The sequence below is a fragment of the Scylla paramamosain genome, unplaced genomic scaffold, assembly GCF_035594125.1.
Source record: "Scylla paramamosain isolate STU-SP2022 unplaced genomic scaffold, ASM3559412v1 Contig21, whole genome shotgun sequence".
NCBI classification, from domain to species: Eukaryota; Metazoa; Arthropoda; class Malacostraca; order Decapoda; family Portunidae; genus Scylla; species Scylla paramamosain.
Window position 1 is genome coordinate 137,663 of NW_026973686.1, and position 7,518 is coordinate 145,180.

The 7,518-nt window shown below is 35.3% G+C and overlaps 1 long non-coding RNA gene across 1 annotated transcript; it reads right to left on the reverse strand.

Annotated features, from left to right (window-relative positions):
• Positions 1–4,198: 4,198 nt before the first annotated feature.
• Positions 4,199–7,237, reverse strand: LOC135097475 (uncharacterized). Its single transcript, XR_010265735.1, has 3 exons — positions 6,867–7,237; positions 5,627–5,779; positions 4,199–4,400 (listed from the first exon to the last, which is right to left on the reverse strand). It is a non-coding gene; the product is annotated as an uncharacterized LOC135097475 (long non-coding RNA).
• Between the last annotated feature and the right edge of the window lie 281 nt (positions 7,238–7,518).

Sequence of the window (7,518 nt, forward strand, 5' to 3'; positions counted from 1 at the left end):
ACAGCCTTGCTGCACAAGTCTCTCTTCTTTGTCTTACCCCTAATCTGTTCACCTCTCTAATGCAAGAGTTAACCAGTACTCTCAATCATTCATCCCTTTCTCTTTCTCTGGTAAACTCTGGAACTCCCTTCCTGCTTCTGTATTTCCATCTTTCTATGACTTGAATTCCTTCAAGAGGCAGGTTTCAAGACATTTACTCTTCAATTTTAGACTACTACTTTAGACTCTTTTCTGGGACTGGCATCTCAGTGGGCTTTTTTTATTTATTGGATTTTTGTTGCCCTAGGCCAGTGTCCCTCCTATATATATATATATATATATATATATATATATATATATATATATATATATATATATATATATATATATATATATATATATATATATATATATATATATCATCAAGGTAAAACAATGGATAGTTCTTGAAATATTTAAAAAGTTACTTGAGTATGTGTGTTGCATAACATTATATGTCTTGCTGTATTAGAAAAAAAATAGTAAATAAAAAAAATAGAGAAAAAGTCAGTGTGGAAAGGTTCATGAACTTGATGCAGCAGCATGGTTTATATTGAATTTTGATGTGCCTTTTCTTATGCTCAGCTACAATGTGTGTCTGAATGTAGTGTGATGCTTATTGTAGTGTTATTATTTTCAATGGGGGGAAATGAATATGTATGTGGTGTGCAGTGTAGTCATTAATATCAGAAATGTAGGGATATATATTAAGTAAGTAATTGAAGAGGAAGGGAGACACAGAGCTAAAGATAATGATCGACTGTCAAATTAGAGATCAGCAGATGAATAGGAGTTTAAGTCCTCATTTACCTCAGTCAGCATCAAGGGACTGCAAAGGTATATCATTAGTCTCTCTGCACAGACAGCAAACCCTCAGAGGAAAAACTGTGTGTAGAGTATGTTTGAGTGTAATGTTGGGGATGTGTAAGTGTGACTGCCATTATTTTAAAATAATTCAAGACTTACATTGTTTATGGTAACATCATATTTGAACTTGTATAAATATTTTCCTTAAAAAAATAAGCCTATATATATATATATATATATATATATATATATATATATATATATATATATATATATATATATATATATATATATATATATATATATATATATATATATATATATATTCACAAAAGATTAAAGGAAAGTAAACTGGAGAATGTAAAACTAATATTGCACCCCAGTTAAAGCAAAGGACAGTCAAGAACTTAGATCAATAATAGAAAAATAAAATGTGTCTTTTCTTATCAATAACTCATAACTGGTCATGTTCTGAAAGAAAGAAAAAAAAATAAAAATAATAGTATTACACCTTCTTCCAAACTTATCTACACTATCATAAATCTATTGAAATATGAAATACTCTATAGGTTCTATATAACCTATTTCAATGGTATCTATTATACCCAGACAACAAATCCTTAAAGGAAAAACTGTGTGTAGAGTATGTTTGAGCGTAGTGTTTGGGATATGCCAGTGTGACTGCCATTATTTTAAAATAATTCAAGACTTTTCTACTGTTTATGGTAATATCACATTTGAACCTGTATAAATATTTTCCTTAAAAAAATAAGCTAGTACATATATACACAGAAAAGATTAAAGGAAAGTAAACTGAACAATGTAAGACTAATATTGAGCACCAATTAAGGCAAAGGACAATCAAGAACTTAAATTAATAATAGCAAAATAAAATGTCCTTTCTTATCACTAACTCATAACTGGTCTTGTTCTGAAAAAAAAGAAAAAAAGGAAACAGTATTACATTTTCTTCGAAACTTATCTTCACTATCATAAATGTACTGAAATATGCAATACTCTATAGGTTTTATATAACCTATTTCAAAAGTATCTATTACACCCAAGTAAGTATAAATCATATTAATACAGGGAGATCCAGATGATACGAATGGTTAGGTTACACTTGAATTGCTCTGATAGTGGATTCTTGTTTAATGAAACATGTAACTAATGGGAAAAATGGGTTATGTTCAATGAACCTTGTCAAAGGTAAGTTTCCAAGCTAAAACATATGATACCAAAGCTAAAATACACAATACCAAACAACAAATATGTCTGTATTACATAACTGTCAATATACCAACCTGAAAGAGAAAACAGCATACAAAGAACATATCATATAAATTAAACATATAATATGTGCACAACACTAACCAATATGTAGTTAATAGCGGGAGAATGCAGGATAGGTAGGGGAAAGGGGAGGGGGTGTGTGGTTCTCTTCCAGTGCTCACAAACTCACCCCTGCACATTTGAATTATTGTACATCATCATTACTGCCCGGATATGTAAGTGGAAGGGTGCAGGAAGGCACGCATTTTTACTTGGTGATTTTACTCAACCAAAGCTTGTGTCATTGGATTTTTACACTTGTATAAAGAAGATAATCCTTCATTTACTCATTTGGGATCATCACTTTCTTGTATACTGGATGGTTGTATAATGGGGCCTCTCTGTACTGACTTGCCTTCAATATCACCTAAGATTTTCCATGATAATCAGTCAAATTCTCCTTACTAAATAGACTTTCAAAGGCTCTTAAAAAGTTTCCAGGGTCCTAGTAAGAAAAATTAAAAGATACTGACACAAAGTTATCTATTGCCTTCATTTCACTGTAAACACTTCAAGTAATGGTGTTGTGACATTCTATTTTCACATACCTTGAAGATTGTTGACACATGCTCCAAACATAGACTATATTGGATTCCTCCAGTTTCTGCCAACAAACAGATGAGATGTTCTCACATTCCTAATGGTACTAACTCTTGCAGCAATCACATTCAATTATGCTGTCATCTTCCTTGCATGGTAGCCTGCAATGACAAAAAACATTGAAAGTAGTTGTATGTACATTATCTTTAGGTAAGCAGATATGGGGAAACATTTCCATTTTGCCATTTCTTATGCAACTAACCAAGTGATGTCTCATCTTACTTTGCTTCCAGACACAGCAAATGGGATTGAATCCAGAATATAAAGTAGTTGCATTAACAATGGCAAAAAATTCCACAGTCATTAGATACATTTTGCTGTTTGCACTTAGGTATCTGAATTGTAATTGAGGTATTACCTTCCAAAAACATCAAAGAGGCTGTTACTCTCTTAACAATATTAGAAGTTTCACAATTTTTTTCTGTGCAAACTGTCATAAAAGTTAACAATTCCTGGTTTAACAATACCCAAAACAGAAATGCTCAACAAAACCCAATAGTTTTTAACATTAATTATTTGAACAACTGGAAAATCTTTGGTAGCATATCCACCATATGTAGATAAATAACATATGTGTAAAATAACTGTGCTTTGAAAGCTCATGATAAGAGCAAACTGGTTTGCCAAAAGTAACTGAGCAGCATCAATAACAGTGCCACGTAGCCATTCATAGTGACTGGAGAGAATCCTTGTAATTTCTATTTCCTCTCGATTTTTCACACTGCAATGTATCTCAAGAGGCTTCAGAGGATACACTGGTACTGTTGGTTGACAACAGTGATGCTTGATGCTTAATTCAGGGTTGAGAATCCTCCTCTTTCTCCCCAGTGTTGTGATCTTGCAATCTAAATATTGAGGAACCATTTTGAGTAAAAAGATAAATTGTTCCAGAGGTAATTTATCAGATGTGATTAAAAAGTTCTATGAATACTCTATCAGCATAAAGTCATGTAGAAAAGAGAGGTTTACAAGAATCAACGAATTGACCCATTTGCAGTCAGCTTACTACTCAGTCGTGAACAAAATAATACTAACAAGTGTAAATAAACAAATAAAAGAAAGATTTATAACTTTTTAAAGTTTTCTTGATCCACATCACACTAACACCTCTGGAAAATCTCTATCCCCTTAATAAGGATCCACTTATCTACAATTGCCACCTCAGGGCTCCTCCAAAGATGGCCTGTAGACTGTACATGGGGACTGTAAAAATACCTGAAATGCATTTCTTACCAACAGTGATGACAGGCAGGGGAGTGATATGCTCTGACTCTTTGAAAAGGAGCATATCAGGCTGCTGCCTCACATCAGCATTGTTTGTAATCAGAGAAGTGTCCTCTGAAGGCTCCTCCCCAGATGACATGGATTCTGGAAAGTGTTCAGAAAGAAAGAATTAAGGTGCAAAAAACATGGATGGTATAGTACATGGTTTACAGTGCACAGCACATATATAATTATACACTCTACATACATGGAGACTTTTAGAATACATGAAATGCATTCCTTACTGACAGTGTTGGCAGGAAGGAGAGTGATATGCTGTGACCCTTTGAAATGGGGCATAACAGGCTGCTGCATCACATCAGCTTGGTCCATAACTGGGGAAGTGTCCTCTTGAGGCTCCTCCCCAGATGCCATGGATTCTGGAAAGATAGAGACAACTAAGTTATATAAAACAGGCTAAATTAAGGTGCTAGTCTCAATAGAATATGATTCTCAATAAAGAATTGATCAAAATTTGATGTGTCATTAGATCATCTTGAAAGAATTGAAGTCACAGGCAGGGGGTGAAATACAGAAGAAGGCTGGGAGTTCCTAAATTTAACAGTTAAAGAAATGAAAGACTGAGAATACTGGTTAATTCTTGTATAGTAGAAAGCTGTATGCAGCAAGACCATAAGTTGGGAGACATACAGCTAGGGTGATCAGAACAGCAGCTAGCATGCAAGAAATTACAAAAGATAGCAAGATATGCAATATAGCAGTAAATAGAGAGAGAGAGAGAGAGAGAGAGAGAGAGAGAGAGAGAGAGAGAGAGAGATGGAAGCTGAAGACAGCCTGCTAGAAGAGTTGTTGAAATGAAATACTTATGATTTCTCCCTATTCAGATGAGCAATATGAGTGGAATACCCCATACATGTAAGGCATACTCCATACATGGATGAACAAGGGCCCTGTATAAATTTAGCTGCTGGGGAGTGGGAAAAACTGGCAGAGACAACTCAGAATGGTTAACTTCCTAGAAGATGTTTTAACTAGAGATGAGATGTGAAGTTTCCAGTTTAGATTATTAGTAAAGGACAGATCAAGGATGTTCAGTGTAAAAGAGGGGGACAGTTGAGGGCCACTGAAGAGGAGGGAATAGTTATCTAGAAGGTTGTGTTTATTTGTTAGGAGGACTTTATTTGGAGGACTTGGGTTTTTGAGGCACGAAACAACATTTAATTTTGCTCTCTCCCAATCACAAATTTTAGAAAGATCAGAAGTTAAGCATTCTGTGGCTTCTCTGTATAAATTGTTACATTCCTGAATGCTTAGACATCTTCAAAAAAATTAGAAAGATACAGAGTGATATCATCTGCATAAGAGTGAACATAACAATGAGTTTTGGTTAGAAGATTATTGAAGAATAACAGAAAGAGTGGGTGACAGGACAGATCCCTGAGGAACATGACTTAGGAGAAGAAAGGTGACAGTCTACCACTGGAGCAACAGAACTGTTAGAAAAGAAACCTGAGGTTAAGTTACAGAGAAGAATAAAAGCCATAGGAGGGTGCAAAGAAAAGTTGGATGATGATGCTGTTTACACAGCATCAGACATACGGTAAGTAATTACAGTACACTCTACATACACAGACTTTTAGAATACCTGAAATGCATTCCTTACTGACAGTGCTGAGAGACAAGAAAGTGATATGCTGTGACCCTTCAGAAGGGACCCTATCAGGCTGCTGCCTCACACCAGCATGGTCTGTAGTTGGAGAAGTGTCCTCTCAAGGTTCCTCCCCAGATGCCATGGATTCTGAAAAGATATAGAAAGCAGAAGCATTTCCTGCAGCTGATGATAGCAGTATTTGGCCAGAAAGTCATGCATGCTCATGTGCAATACTGGGGGATTTATAAGGTTTAATGAGAATTAATGCAATTTTATTTTCAAGGACTTTTCTATTTCTACTAACTTTTACACAGTTATCTAAGATGCCATGTATGTCATAAGGTCCAAGCCAATCCTTCTCAAGCTGGGAACCTTTCCTTCCTTGCTTTTTATTATTCTTTACAAGAACTTTCATTCTGATCTTATATCCTTTAGATTTTCTCTTTTCATATTTATTTTGCTTTGCTTGTACTTTAGCAATATGATTGTCAGCTTTTTCTTTCACAGGTGTCATGTGACAATTTCTTGATTCTACTGACTCATCTGAGGGATTCAAATTTGGGAATTCTAAAATATCAACTTTTTCATGATCATTTTGCTGCAATTCAGTAAATAGTCTTGGGTGTCTACCAAACATAAAAAAAAGTAGAATACTTTGTGTGAAGCTTGCACTGATGTTCTTATACCAAATAAAGCAGCCTCTAAGTGTCTGTCCCAGTCATCCTGATTCCCATTTACTAATTTAACTAGAATGCCCTTCAGCATCTGGTTGGTCTTCTCCCCTTGACCATTAGTTTGGCCTGGTAAGCAAGTGTTACATGGTGCTTCACTTGGAAAATGGAAGAGTTTGTCATTCAGTGTATTACAGAATTCCTTTCCCTGATCAGTTGAGATTTCCTCTGGGAGACCAAAATGGAAGAAAATACTCTACAATATATCACATACCAGATTAGCAGATTTTGAAGACAATGGAAATGCCTTTATAAATTTGGGCCATAAGTCTGTTAAATTAAGGATACACTTGTTGCCTGATTGACTGACTCTTTTTTAGGGAGCCTATCAAATCTACACCAACCATCTGCCAAAGGCCTTCAGTCTTAATAGGTTTCAGAACTGATGCTACAGTCTTTATCTTTTCAGATCTCTGACATCAATCATGCTCACCTATCCACTTCACTACATCTTTTTTAATGCCTATCCAATAAAATCTCTGTAATTTTGGCAATAGTCTTACTGGTGCCCATGTGAGCTCCTCCTCTACTGAAGTCATGAACATCCTGAAATACTTTCCTTTTCTGCTCCTTGGTGAATATGACCTCTTTCAGCTGAACTGGTCCTCCTTCCTTTGCAGATGTAGTGAAATCTGTCTAGGTCAGCATCTGGAATTTTGAGTAATTCTAATATCATGCAATCAAAAAGTGTGTGATGGAAAAGAGGAGACCAAAATAGAAATGTTTTTTCTTTTATGTAAGAACCAAAGGCAAGAAAAAAAATTAAATAAAGGCACACTGAGGTACCAATTCCAGAAGAAAAGGGCCAAAATGTTGGAGAAGTGTCAAAAGACCTCCCTCTTGAAAGAATTGAAGTCATAGGAAGGGGAATACAGGGAAGCAGGCAGAGAGTTCAGAGTTTACCAGTGAAAGGGACAAAATATTAAGAATATGGTTAACTCTTGCACTTGGGAAGTGGACAGAATAGTAGGAAACCTTGTATAACAAGGCCACAAAAGGAGGAGAGGCATGCAGCTAGCATGAAAGAAACTAAAACTAGTAAGAGATGCAACATTGCAGCAAAACAAGAAAGAAACTGATGAGTATAGAAGCTAGCAAGAGTTGCAACATTGCAACAAAGAGAGAGAGAGAGAGAGAGAGAGAGAGAGAGAGAGA